The sequence below is a fragment of the Pavona decussata genome, unplaced genomic scaffold (assembly GCF_977016875.1).
Source record: "Pavona decussata unplaced genomic scaffold, jaPavDecu1.1 SCAFFOLD_129, whole genome shotgun sequence".
Classification (NCBI taxonomy): Eukaryota; Metazoa; Cnidaria; class Anthozoa; order Scleractinia; family Agariciidae; genus Pavona; species Pavona decussata.
In genome coordinates, this window is record NW_028145543.1 from 696,546 (window position 1) to 711,000 (window position 14,455).

The 14,455-nt window shown below is 39.7% G+C and overlaps 2 pseudogenes; both read right to left on the reverse strand.

The window, feature by feature from the left end:
- Positions 1-229: 229 nt before the first annotated feature.
- On the reverse strand, positions 230-13,321 carry LOC146468794 (uncharacterized; annotated as a pseudogene).
- On the reverse strand, positions 7,365-8,679 carry LOC146468795 (uncharacterized; annotated as a pseudogene).
- Positions 13,322-14,455: the final 1,134 nt, after the last annotated feature.

Genomic DNA, 14,455 nt, shown 5'->3' on the forward strand with positions numbered 1-14,455 from the left:
AATAATAGTAATAATAATAATGATAATAATAATAATAATAATAATAATAATAATAATAACTTTATTAAAGTTTCTAACTTGAAGCTGTATATGGCTGGAAATTTTGCGTGGTGTTCTACCATTTCTAAATTTTTAATAACGTCTCTGGAGTTTGCATTTTTGTGGCAAACCTAAGCATTGATACTAAGAAACATTTTTTTTGTTCATATACCTCTTGTAATTGTTGTAATTGTTTATTTATATCCATACCAAGCACAAAATCTGTTCATTACATAAACAAAATTTGTTGAAGCCCAGTTGATTTTTTGCTCAATTCAGTTGTTACTGTACGTAATGAAATGGCTTACCATAGGTGGGCGAAACAGGAACTTCCTTCACAACTTCCTCACCAAGTTTAAACTTAAGGTTTGATACGTTAAAGTAGTCCTCTCTCTTGTCAGATTTTTTAGTTTGTGTCTGAAGATTCTCACATTAAAGTGCAGAGAAGCCAAAATATGCCTAACATATAAAGACGAAAAATAGCAATAAGCTGACTGTGCAATTGTCATAACTTTTCTCACAGTGTATCTCCTGCTGATTGACTTCTGTTTATCTTTACCTGCAGAACGTTCCCAACCAAGAGAAGCACACCATCTTTGGGTGCCGATGGTTAAGGGCAGAATGAAACCCCTCCAGGCAACTAGTTTGTCCTTCTGGAGAAAGCTTCTTTATGTCACTTATCAGCCTTGTACTCATTAGCAGCTTGTGTAACTTGTTGTATGCATTTATCCCTATCTAGAAAAAATCGCACTCAAAATGGTTGGCAAAGGAAAGGTACAATTTACAATGTAGCATAGTTTCCTGTGAATTAAGGTCGTGGAAAATCAACACAGTAATAGGTGGAAGGGTTTGGGGATTCATGTTTGCTTTTAGGAACATAGTGCAAACACCATATTTTGCTCTGTGGCCCATTGAATCGAACCTTCCATCCCCACTCCAGACTACATCCTTTAGGTCCTTGATCTTCTGAAGTAGTGCTGCCTGATAACCTTCCCAATAGTTAAGAACTGCTGGAAACAAGAAGTTCTTCTGATTTAAGAAAAGGGTCCTTGCAGTAAACACCGACAGACCAAAGTTTTTAAACACCAACAAGATTTTGCTTATGGATGCTCCAGCCATGAGTATACTGAAGCTGAGAAGGACATTCCCAGCTGCGTACCTTCCGTTGAACATCATGGGCTGAGACCTCCATGTGTTTGGCTCTTTGTTGCAGCTCTGGCAGTACTGCTTCACAATGACCGGTAATTTTGAAGAAGAGCTCCCTAAACCGACTGTCGACCGACAATCGGCCAACAGTCGGCCGACAAACGGCCAACAGGCGGCCGACAGTCAGCCGACAAACGGCTAACAGTCGGCCGACAGTTTATCAACCGACTGTTGGCCGTTTGTCGGCCGACTCTTGGTAATCTGTCGGTGAGTTGTCGGTAGGATTTAGGTTGAAAATGCATTAAAATAAATGCATTATCAAAGAAATAAAAGATTCGCTTAATTTACTTGTGTTTCTGCTTGTGTGTGATCATTGCTGGGACGCCATATTGTATTTTTGATGTAACTGTTTACTAATACCCAATCCCCCTCATTTGTCGTTATTAGTCATTTTATTGTTGGTCATTTACTTTCGCAAACTTGGTGACTCCTAAAAGAGCCGTTTTGTAGTTTTACTTGTAGAAACGCTCATCAATCTTTTTTTTATTTTTTTATTTTATTTTATTATTATTCCAAACAAAACACTACTTACAAACAAAGTACATTACTTTTAACATTAGTTACAAATCACTTACACTACAATACTCTTTTACTTTCACTTTTTTAACAGATGTAAGGGAAAAAAAAGAAAAGAGGCGAAAGTTTCATTAAAACAAAAACAAAGAACAATGTATTACTGGTCATTGAAAAAAAAAAGGTATATAAAAAACTTGAAAATGAGCATGAAATAAGACATAAATAAACAAGTGCGAAAAGGACAATTATTAAGTGTACTCTTATTTGATCTAGCTTGAGAAGGTCTCCGACGTTTTATTAGATTAGATTTGCAAAATAAGTAGCAAAAGACACGCACCTTACCCGTATTTAGAATTGTCATATATCTTAAGTTAAAGGTGATCAAGGAGAGGTTTCCATTTTTCAGGAGGGTCGTTGGAACCGTTTTTCTCAATTTCATAGGTTTTCTTTAGAAAACGTAGAAATTGTGGAAAGTTGGGAATTTCATTTTTCATTTTGCAAAGCCAAATGTGATATCTGCTCATCAAACAGCAAAAATTAATTTGGAGCTTAGCATCTGAGGTGTCAGGGCTAAGGCCTAAGGCAGTGATCATGTCAAGGTTTTCGTTCTGAATTAGTGAGCAAGCACGTAGCCAGTTGAATATACTTTTCCAAAAAAGAGAAGTTAACGTGCAATTCCAGAAAATATGAAGCAAAGTTTCGGTTTCTCCTCCACAGAAAGTGCAACGATCGTTATCTCTAGCTGAAATTTTAAATAGAAAGGAGTTTGTTGCAAGACGTCGATGGAGAAGTTTAAATTGGAAAATAATAATCTTGGTGCTTTTTGTGCACGTTCTTGCCAGTTGAAAAGTTTTTTTCCAATCAATTTCATCTTCTAGTTTACAATCGTTCTGCCATTTCGCTTGAGAACTTAGCGGCTTCTCACTCTTAAGTGCTACAAGGTTTCTATAAACTAAGTTGCTGGGTTTTTTCGTCACCGAGAATGATTTGTTGAAAGGCTTGATATCTTCTTTTTCAATATTGATTGTATTGTTTTTGAATCGTTCCCTCAGGGATTTCAGTGTTGAGATGATTCCGTTAAAAGCAAGAAAGCAGGGTTTAAGTGAATACTTAGTTTGGAACTCTTTATAGGAAAGGAATGTGGTTGGGTTTTTCTTAAGGTGCTCTATCGACAAAATTCCTTCCTTTAGCCATTGTCGAATAAAAGCAGGTTTGCGATCAATTCTAATCAGAGAATTATTCCAGAGAGGTTGCTCATTGTAATGTTGCAAGGAGAGTATATTGTCGGTATGATTAACCTCAGCCCAGATCTGCAATATCTCATTGATGAATGTATCGGAAGTTTGGAAAGAGCGCTTAGTATCTGTCTTGTCCAGCTTGCCTAGGAACACCGCCTCTCCACCATATCTACTGAGTTCCAAATCGAAGAAAAGTTTCCCTTTTCCTAAATTTGTTTTATCAAGATATTTTTTGATCCAAATAGTTTTCAAGGATTTATTAAACGAGAAAAGATCAATCATTTTCAGGCCGCCGTTATTGTACTCATTGATCATAATATTTCTTTTGATCTTATCTGGTTTCCCATCCCAGAGGAAAAGATAGAAAGCATTGTTTATTTTTCTAACAGCTTGGTCATTTGTTTGGAGGGGAGAAAGGATATGAACCAGCTGTGAAGCGATTAGACTTTTTAATATCGTGATTTTCCCGAGTAGGCTTAGTCTTCGGTATTGCCAGTTTCTTAGTAAATTCAGAACTTTTTCCGTTTTTTCTTGGAAATTCAAATTCGCAGTTTCTTCAGGGTCTATTGAAAGCCAAACTCCAAGTGCTTTGATTTTTATTTGCTGCCATTTAGAACCTTTCTCTGGACATAAAACCTCTGGACTTCTCGCCTTTGAACCTATCCATAACGCTTCAGTCTTTTTGCTATTGAGTTTAAGAGCAGATATTTTACTAAATTTTCCAATAACATCGAGTGAACTTTCTAGTGCACTCTTTGTGCCATCGAGAATTAGAGTGGTATCATCTGCATATTGGCTTAATTTGATTTCTTTTTGGCCGACTGACACGCCTTTTATATTCGGGTCTCTTCGGATTGCGCTAGCTAAAACTTCTATCGAAAGAAGAAATAAATATGGGGAGAGGGGGCAGCCTTGCCTTACGCCTCTTTCTATTTTAAAGCAGTTGCTCGTCCACCCGTTGTTTATTATGCAGCTTTCAATATCATTATAGAGAGTTTTAATCCATTTCTGGATTGAAGGACCAAAGCCATAGTGTTGTAAGGTTTTTTCAATGAAAGGCCATTCTAGTGTGTCAAATGCTTTTTCAAAATCTAAAAGCAAAATCAGACCAGGAATGTTTTTGTTTGCGGTGTAATTTATGACACTGTCAATCAGTCGTATGTTTTCACCAATGAACCTTCCTTTAATAAATCCTGTTTGATCGTTATTGACAAGTTTCGGAAGAATTGACTGGATTCTGTTTGCAATTGACTTCGCAGCTATTTTATAGTGGCAATTTAGTAAAGATAAAGGGCGCCAATTTTTAAGGGTTTTTAGGTCTGCTTCTTTCTTTGGGATAAATTTTATAATCCCTCGTCTCTGAGTAATTGCCAGGTGACCGTTCTCGTATGCGAAGTTAAGGGCAGTGATCCGAGCATCCGAAATATCATGCCAAAAAGTTTTGTAGAACTCCACCGGTAGCCCGTCTGTTCCGGGAGTTTTGCCGTTCACCATTTGCTTCAAGGACGAAAAGCATTCTTTCTCTGTTAGCAGTCCCTCGCACGAAAATTGTTCTTCCTGCGATAGGTGTACATTATTCTGTTTTGAAAAAAACTGGTTGGCTATGTGTGGATCCTGCACGCCAGTTAACTGCGTCGAGTACAAATTTTTATAAAAGGAGAAGCATTCATGTAAGATTTTATTGTCCGTTGTAATTACGTCGCCATTATCTGTTTTGAGCTGGTTTATTGTTCCTTGTTTATAGTGTCGTTTCTCAAGATTGAGAAAATATTTGTTATTTTTCTCACCCTCATTGTACCATCGGCACTGTGATCTTAAAATGGCGCCTTTTGTGCGATATTCTAAAAAATTTTTCTTGTTGCTCTTTTTTGATTTTCAGCATATCTAAGACCTTTCCTCGTTGTAATTCACTAATGTTTTCACCCTCCAGTTCCATTTCTAGCGAAGCTATATTCTTTTCAATTTTCTCTTCTTGATGGGTCCTTTCTTTTTTCCTTTGTCGTGCATAAATTAGTGATGTTTCTCTCACTTTTAATTTTATCATCTCCCATAGGAGAGAGGGACCAACATAAGGATCATTCGCATATTCATCTTTTGTTTGTTGAATAATATCCTTAATTTTGCTAACATAATTGTCTTCGGACAGGAAAGATGTGTTTAATTTCTAGAGACCTGGGCCCCTGGGGTTAAAATTGGTTTTGATTTCCATAGTTATCATTGAATGATCGGTTTTATATCCAGGGACAATGTCTGCAGTGTTGATAGTGCCCATTAAACTCTGGCTCGCTAGGAAAAAATCAAGCCTGCATTGAATATTAGGGTTCTTTTGACGCCAAGTGAATCTTCCTTCCTCTGGGTTTAGTGTTCTCCATATATCAATAACATCCCAGGTCTCGCAAATTTCTTTAACCTCTTTAAGAGAATTCTTATGTGTGGTGGGACGGCCTCCCCTCTTATCCTTCATAGTATCCAGTACTAAATTAAAATATCCGCCTATAATTATCTCGTCGCATTGAAACTCGCGTAGATAAGTAGATATATCTCTGAAGAAATCAGGTTTGTCGTCATTTGGTGCGTAAAGGTTACAAAGAGTGATCATTTTACCGTTTGCTTTGATGTCGCAGATAATGAAGCGCCCATTAGGATCTGAGCGTGTTTTCATGATTTCTAAATCAAAATTGTTATTAAAAAGGATGCATGCGCCTGCTTTGTTGCTTGTGCAACAGCTGAAAAGGGCTTTATATCCCCATTCAGCGGTCCACAAATGAATATTGTTTTCCGTGCAATGTACTTCTTGTAGCATACATATCGAGAGCTTTTTGCTTCAATGCCAGTTGAAAATTTCTTTTCGTTTCAAAACCTCTCCAAGACCCCTTACGTTTAAAGAGCTAAGTTTTAAAGCTTCCATTTAGTGCACAAATTTGGAGAAATGTAGTATAGATCAAGATGCGTGACCCATGCAAGAGACCAAGAGCTTAAATAAGCGCACAATTCAATATGCAAAATATCATGCGGAATAAATTTTCGAGACCAGTGGCTAAAATAAAAAATCACAGTCACATATAAACACACACAAAACAAAATAGTTTTTGCAGTGAGGCTTGGCGTTTTAGCTAAGAAAATCGACAAAAGAACGCCTTAAACAGAGAAAAAAAGAAAAACAACAACAACAAAGACTTATAGCTTACTAAAGTGCAATAAAACTTCGCTTTTAGGATGCGCGGCGTCGGTGCCTGTTGTTTATAATCAGGACGTCGTCCGCATAAGCCGTTATTAAAACTGAATATTTTGAAAGAAAACACGAAGCAATATAATAAAGAAAATTTATGCACTTAAAATAAACAAGTGTTTTCCTAAGTCGGCTGACATTGACCGAAATAACAATGCTTATTACTGATTACTTTAGAGTTCTAAGGCTTTTCCTACTGGCCACAGCTTACCTCTAACGAAAAGTTTATCTGGTTGCGCCTTACTGAAAGCCGCGGGAATTTTATTTTCCTTCGCTTTCTTGAAAATGGGCATTTGCTTTTTCCTCCTCTGGACGATTTCGCGTGGTAGGTCTTGGTACATCTTGTAGTTGCTGTCTTTCAGACGCCTTCCCAGTGATAGAATCTTTTCGCAGTCTTTGAACCTCAAAAATCTGGCAAGGATAGGTCTTGGCTCATTCTCTTTCTTTTTTCCCAGTCGGTGAACTCTTTGGAATTCCACTGTCATCGCGTCCATGTAACCCAACTCGGTATCCATAAAGTTACGGAGGACCTGCTCGGCGTCCTCTTTATCGCTGCCATCTTCGAATTCGTGAATGTTTTCAAACTTAATGTTCTCCCGCCGGGAGTACGCCTCAAGGTACAGGTTCTTGGTTTCCAGCTCTTTTATTGTACTGGTTAGCGTCTGGTTCTCTGTCTCCAGGTTTAGAAGCTTCGCGTATATGTTGTCGTACTGTTTATTGATGCCTTGGAGTTTTGTCTTGTACATTTCTTCGGCGAAATTCGTACTCTCTTTCAGGTCAGAGATATCTTTTGTAGCACCCGCTTGGAAACTTTCTAGAGCTTGGGTTCTCGTTTCTAGATTCAACAGAGTAGCTTGAAGATTTTTTACCGCCCGCTCAATGGTGTCGAGTTTCTCGAGCTTTTGAAGTATTTCTTGTAGCGTATCTTGAAACTTTTTCGCCATGCTTGGTGCCACTACGGTGAATTCGTCGATACCTCCGTCGTGATCTTCTTCGCTTCAGGGTTTCTTTGTATCTGGTGAATTGGTGGATGAATTGGAAGACCTATTTCTTCTCTTCTGTGTCAAAACCTCGGGTGATTCAGCCATAAAGTGTTCAGAAACTAAAGGCTTAGGCGGACAGTTTGTCCACGCTGTCTACTCGGCTGCCTCGTGCATGCTCTCCCCCTCATCAAACTTGAGTGGCAACAGCTTCCCCTCTCTCCGCATGTTGGCCATCACGGGTATGTACCGCCTGAGGCGCCTGCTGCAGACAGCTTCAAGGTCTTTAACTGACGTGGACTGGTCGCGGATGATGAGATCGTGTTCTCTAGAGTCGACGATCTTTAACTCTGCTATGGCCACAAAGTCTCGTAGGGTACTTCTGGGGGAGTCGGCTAGCCGAAAAGCATTCGCCATGCTGCAGTCATTTTCTTTTAGGATGTGCAGGACTTTCTGGTAGCGCTGATGGATTTCCGCGAGGCTGTGCGTACTGACTCGATTTGCACCCCTCTGTTGTTGCTGGTGCTGCGGTTGGTCCGTTTGGCTTCTGCGAAGCGTCTCCAGCTCTGTCTTCAGAGCGGCGATGGTCTTTTTGGCATCCGCCAACTTGTTTTGGAGGGTCTTTATTGCTTCCTCTCTCGTCCTCACCAGGTAAGCCAGCTCTTCAGCGTCAGCAGTAGACTCTTCTAACTCCCTCTCTTTGTCTGCCAGCTCGCCTGGGAGTTCTTGGTTCTGCTACTGCAGGTCCCTGAGGGACTCCCCTTGTTGTTCGTGTTTTTTTTTTCAACTTATCGTAGAGTCGCTGTAGCTCTTTGTTGGAGGCGGTCTGAGAGGACTGTGATGACTGCGCTGCTGATGTGGATGGCTCAAGTCCCTTGCACTGTGTTTCTCCTTTTCTTTTCTTTTTCTGTGGAGCCTGGGCAGTGCATAAACACTGGCGAACGTCACCATGGCATACACCGCACTTGTGATTGCAATGAAATATGGAGTAGTCACCACCACAGATAATATATTTTAGAACTCGCTGAGACATTATTTTCGGGTGGATTCTCGTGCTATGCCTTAACGACACTAATGAAATTTCGAGTTGTAATGCCTTTAAACACTTCGATGGATCGAAATCACAGAGATGTGATTGGTTAGTAGTTACAGAAAGGAATGCTAATGAATAATTGTGTCATTGTTTATTAGCCAAACCAATTACTTTTGGAAAAAATTTTGCATATGAATACTGTGCTATTACCATAACTTAGGTTCCATTGGTCGATTTCGATCTGACCGATGTTATAAAAGGATCACTCAAAATTGAATTTGACTGATTTCACTATGAATCATCACTAGCTACTCACCTTAATCCAGAGTTATCAGACTATTTTCACGTTCCTTGTCGATCGTGGCTTACTCGCTGCAAGGCGTGAATGTGATTGCGAACAAGAGATGGTGTTGAGAGAAAGGCCGTACACGCAAGATGAATACCACTGGGAATGTTTGGCGTGTCGATGTAGAAAACGGCGATCCATCAGAGCTGGTTCCTTTTTCGAAAATTCAAAGATCCCGCTGGCACATTGGCTGTATGTCATTTTCCTGTGGTCCATTGAAGTTCAAAGCAAAAAAGTGGTAATGCTGACAGGGTTATTACTGCGGACAGTAACAACAGCACTGCAGGCACTCAGAAACATCTGCTCCCTAAAGATCCTACACGGTCACATTAAGTTAGGCGTGCACGGAGAGACAGTGGAGATCGATGAATCGATGTTCGGCCACAAACGGAAATACAATAGGGGGCGCATTTCCAAAGGCACCTGGGTGTTCGGTTCGGTTTGGGGAGCTCTTCAAAATTACCCAATTACCATTGATCCTCTCCTGGTCATGGTCACTCTCGGATTGCTTTTTACACTTGAAGCAGAACATGGAAGAGAGTCCAAGGAGATTTGTGAAAAACAATAAATTTGAGTTCCCCATAACACAAGGTACCAGGATCAACGCTGAAATATATATCGTACATAATTTGTCATTTTAATTTAATATAACATTATTACCTGTTCTTCTTACTGTTTAGACCAAATGTAAACCATTTATGCGAACTCAAAACTGTTACGCAATGAGAAGGAACTTACAACAAGTGATCCATACACTGTAGCAGTTTCCCTAATATATCACTAAAATCTCTGGAATGACTTATTTGGATTGTTTCAAAATATATTTGTACTTATCTTTGCCCCTAAGAGGCAAAAAATACATGAATGCCTTCTGACAAATGTATAGTTCACGTCATATTATTTCACCCATACACCTTAAAAAAGAAAAAGCTTCCGAAGCATCTACCTGGGTATATAATTGATTGCCGCACCTTACAGTGTTGCTTGAATCAATGCCATCACACTCTTCCCCACTTTGTGAAGAATAATCTTCTGTTGATGGTGCACTGTCTTCATGTGGGGCCCAGTCAGTCTCCTCTGTTTCCACCACATCATCCTTGAGATAGCGACATAGCGTGCGATTCTGTGACAATGACGTGATCGAGAGTTTCACGGTAACTCTGATCTAAATTGGACATTGCCTTGAATTCAGTTGCACAGGAATTTTTACCTGTTTCAGAAAAAAAGGTATCCCATGTAAAAAACAACCCATATAGAAAGGAACTTTAATAATCTCACAGGCAAGCTTACATTTAATGCTTATGCCTGGTTTCCTTTGTTCACTATTATTGCTGCGATCGCCGAAAAAACGTGTTCAGCAATTGCAGTGATCATAATAGTTTAAGACCCAAATCATAGCAATCGCTTGTCCCTTTTTTGCACGTTCGCAGAAACTGTAGCGATCTTTAATGTCACAGCAATCATAAGGAAACCAAACATTAAGCTTATATGCATGATGAATTGCACTTACTCTTCGTCACTTTCTATCAGTTAGGGAAGACGTGTATGACACCAGTGTATCTTGGATGGTATAGAGGTTCTGATGAATTCGTTGTTCATTTCAATCGCACTGTCACCATCCTTTGTGACAAGGGGCTTGTTTATAAAACAGCTCTCATCAAAATGAGCCAAACACAAACATGAGGACTTCTTCAGAATGAAATATTTCCAATGAATGTGCACAAAACGTGTCCACTTTGCAAGTAATTTCTCGTCCTACGGAAAGTAATGCATGGTGATGTTTGTTTGTTGGGGTGCCCAGGGGGCAAAAACAACTGAAGCGAAACATATATATCTTGGTTGTTGCACAGTTTATCATGGACGCTTTTCGCAGCAAGTTCTCATAAATTCGCAGCAATAGATATTCAAATGGGGAAAGGAGATCGTTGTACTGTATTTGGGTGTAATAACGATTGTTGATATCCCGAAAATTATGTGATGAAAGACCATACGAGTTTCTTCGGAGGAAAACCATAAATACGTTTCTGGTCCTGCAAGGACCAGACGACTAAACAGGAAAAGTTTTAAGGTGAACAAACACAGTAAAGTTTGCCTTAATCATTTTGAACTTGGAAGACCAATAGACAGTCATCTGAATCCAACACTTTTTTTTTTAAAGGGCTACGATCACAGCGATCAGGTTGAATCTAAGAGAAAGGCTCCTTTGGTAAGGTCACCAGAAGAGCCAAAGGGTAAGAAGAAGAGACAACCATCTGATGAAAACAACAAAGTGGGAAATGTTAAAACCAATTTTTTGGACACTGAACAAGAAGTGGAAAATAGTATTGTTGATATTTCAGACAATGAAACAATCAACACTGCTAAACAGGAACCACTGAAATATGAAGGGAACGATAAAGAAGATAAAGAAGGAAAATGTTCAAATGGGATAGAAGGCTCACAGACTAATTGGGAAGCTAAACGAAGCCCTCAGTCTACTAAGAAAGCTTACCCTGCATTTAACATAGAGAAAATTAAGCATTCAAACAACCTTATGAAACTCTATTCTGGTTGTCCTAACTACGAGATATTTTCATTTATTTTTAACAAAGTAAAACCTAAAGTTGCAAAGCTACAGTTCCACAAAAGGGAAGGTTACAAAAGAGGACTTAAAAACAACAAAAAATTACCAGAAAAGCCCCTCCAAACCTGGTAGTAGAGGTAAAGCTGGGCCACGTAGTGAACTGGAACCTGAAAATCAGTTGCTGATGACGATTGGATTTACATATTGAGGATTTAGCTTTTAGGTTTGGTGTTAGTGCAGCATCTGTTTCCCGTACTATTTCAACCTGGATGGAATTTCTTGGTAGGGAACTTAAACCCCTTATTTACTGGCCTACTGTGGAAGAAACACTTTCTTACAATCCATAGTGTTTTCTGTGAAATTTGAAAAAAAGTTGTAGGTATCATTGACTGCACAGAGCAACATATTGCAAAGCCCTCAAATGCAAAACTACAATATCAGACTTACAGCCAATACAGAAGTACAAATACACTTAAATAATAAATTGTTTGCACTAAGTCTGGCTCAATAAGTTATATATCAGATGCATATGGAGTGGAAACTTCAGATCGTTTTATTACAGAAGATTGTGGTGTAGTAAGCAAATTCAACAGGGGAATGGTAGCTTAAGGATCTATTTTTTCAAGGAACATGTAACAGTGGCTATGCCTCCCTTTACAAAGGGCAGAAAACAGTTTACAAAACTGCAAGTTGAAGGGCAAAAACAATTTCAAGGGCAGGCATTCACATTTAGAGGGCCATTGGTTGCGTTAAAGAGTTTGAGTTATTAAAACATGAGCTTCCGTTGAACATGCTGGACTTAGCTGACAACATCTGGGTGATTGCAGGAGCTATTACAAACCTGCAGCCACTCCTTGTCACTGAATGAGTGGAACAGTCTTTTATTCTGAATGCCACGTTGAATGACCTTGTCTTGTCAACAATGATTTCTCACTGAATGTAAATGTGAGTTAAAAAGAACAAGTGGAAGCATCAACTATGTCCTTAAGAATTGATCTAGCAATTACTGTGGACAATATCTTCTTTGTGAAAAGCTCTGGACGTATGTAGTTTTTGAAGAAATGTTCAAAGTTTTCAACATGCCGTGTAGTTTGGATTAAAGGTAATATTTTCTGTGAATGCGTCCTTTGTTGTATACACATAGAAGTACTCTTCTTGTTTTTCACATACAAACATCTGATGTTGCACCTGTGTGAAATATCTATGTTTATTATTGATAGATAAGTTAATCGTTTGTCTCACGATTGAGTCACAAAGATGTGGATCGCGACGTTTCGACCACTATACTGCTGGTCTTCATCAGGCGATGGTGTCGACTGATTGCGTGACAGTATAAGTAGCACCTTGGTTTTTGTTGATTGGTGCGTTTAAATCCTCTTTTAGGCTGTTGTTGATTGGAGGATTTCGATCCTCGTCGTTCAGACTAGAAATTGTTCCCTCGGCTGTCCGCCTTGGTACCGATCGGCTGCTGTGTTGTTTGATCGTGGGCATCCACGCTTCCGGAATTTCAATTCCATTATCCCTATTGATGTTGTCAGGGTGAAGTCTTATGTGAATAGCCTCTTGAACCCTACGGGTGTACTAATGTGGGTCTTGGTCAATAAACTTAACCTCATCCCAGAGCGGATAGTGGCCCGTCGCATTGCTGTGTCCTGAAACGGCGGAGGATTGGGTTCGAGCAAGCCGTATGTCTCTATCGTGTTCCTTAACCCTTTGCTGCATAGATCTTCCCGTCTCTCCAATATAAACCTTGCCACACTCACAGGGAATCTTGTAGACTACTCCGTCTTGTTTTGCAGGGTCGACAGTGTCCTTAGGTTGGACCCCTGTAAGACTTGTTTCCTGTCCCTTGTCACTGGAACTAACTAAGCAGCTCCCTTTTTCCTGGGCATACTCTGACGCTTACTTGCCTCTGTGTGTCCAGGGGCATTTGCACTCAAAGAGGGTGTCTGGGCAGCAATCACATTTGCAGTCACCGTCAGGATTTGCTGCTATGTGAGGGTGTTTCACTGAGATTACTAGCCCTGACTCTGTGCAACTAAAGTTTTTGAGTTTTTTTTTTTTTCATTTGTTTGTGTGCCCCACTGGACTGATTTGCTCTTCACCTCCGGAAGATAGCCATAGATCTCAGGACAAAGATTTTCTGCAGCAGTTTCATTTTTCCCTGTCATGTCCAAGTCATACTACACAATTTCATCATGTGCTTTTGAGGCTGTAATTCTCCCAACTCTATATTCCTTCCATTTTGAGTCCTTAGATTGCTCTCTTGTTGACTTGTTAACAAGAGCTGCCTCCTCTATTGTTATTTTCATTGCCTCTTTCAGAGCAATAGATTTCTCCTGAAGACTGCCAAATGGATTCTTCCTATTTATCTCATCAACCATTTCTGGAATTGTTGGTGGCAAACTGACAGATCAAGCAGACTTTGCAACTTGCATTTTATGGTCTACATAATCAGTTTTGATGAAGCAAAGCAATGCAGATGTACCACTCGAAGCCACAGCTATTTTCTCCCAGTCCTCATTTTTAAAGTTTGAAAACCTGTCAGCAGGTGCTCTTGGGTCAAATACACTTCTGGCTAGACACTCCTCGTCTTCTGGACTGTGGAGCCCGGATTTGGTCTTCTTAATTTTCATATTTTTAGTCTTATCAGGTGAATTTTTTCGTTTGTTACTTGTCTTTTTCCTCCATTGCTGTGGAATGAAAGTACAGGTCTTCTTGTTTCCCACTCTTAGTTCATATTCTATGTAATGTAATAACGCAGATACATATTTACAGCTCTCTCCATACCTAGCGATGCACCCACACTCCCCCATAAGAATGTCTCCATTCCCGGTACTTTGGCAGACCCACAGATTCTCGTTTGCGGGACAACTTTTCCACGTACATAACAAAACTTAAGACAGTCTGATATGTTATTGTACTCAACCTCAGTGACATGTCCTCTTTCATATAGATTTTTTCCCTCCTTCGCGGATTTCCTGTTATTGTTTTTCGACAAGTATGCTGCCATGTCACTCATCATCATGTCAGGAAAATGATAGCTTCTCTTCAGCCAATTGTCCAGTTTCTCTGGGAAAGGAAGCGAAATTCCATCAATAAAGAGCTTTTCCTTTCTTCTTGCTGAAATTTGGACATCGTCTTGTTCTTTAGTGCTACACAATGGCAAATGTAGCCGAGAAGCATGGTAAACTTTCAACAACAAGTTGGGCTTACGAGTATCATTTGCGATAGCAATGCCACAATTTCTCAAATATTTTCGCAGTTTCTCGACATTCCATACATTTACCTCTTCCATACTGAAC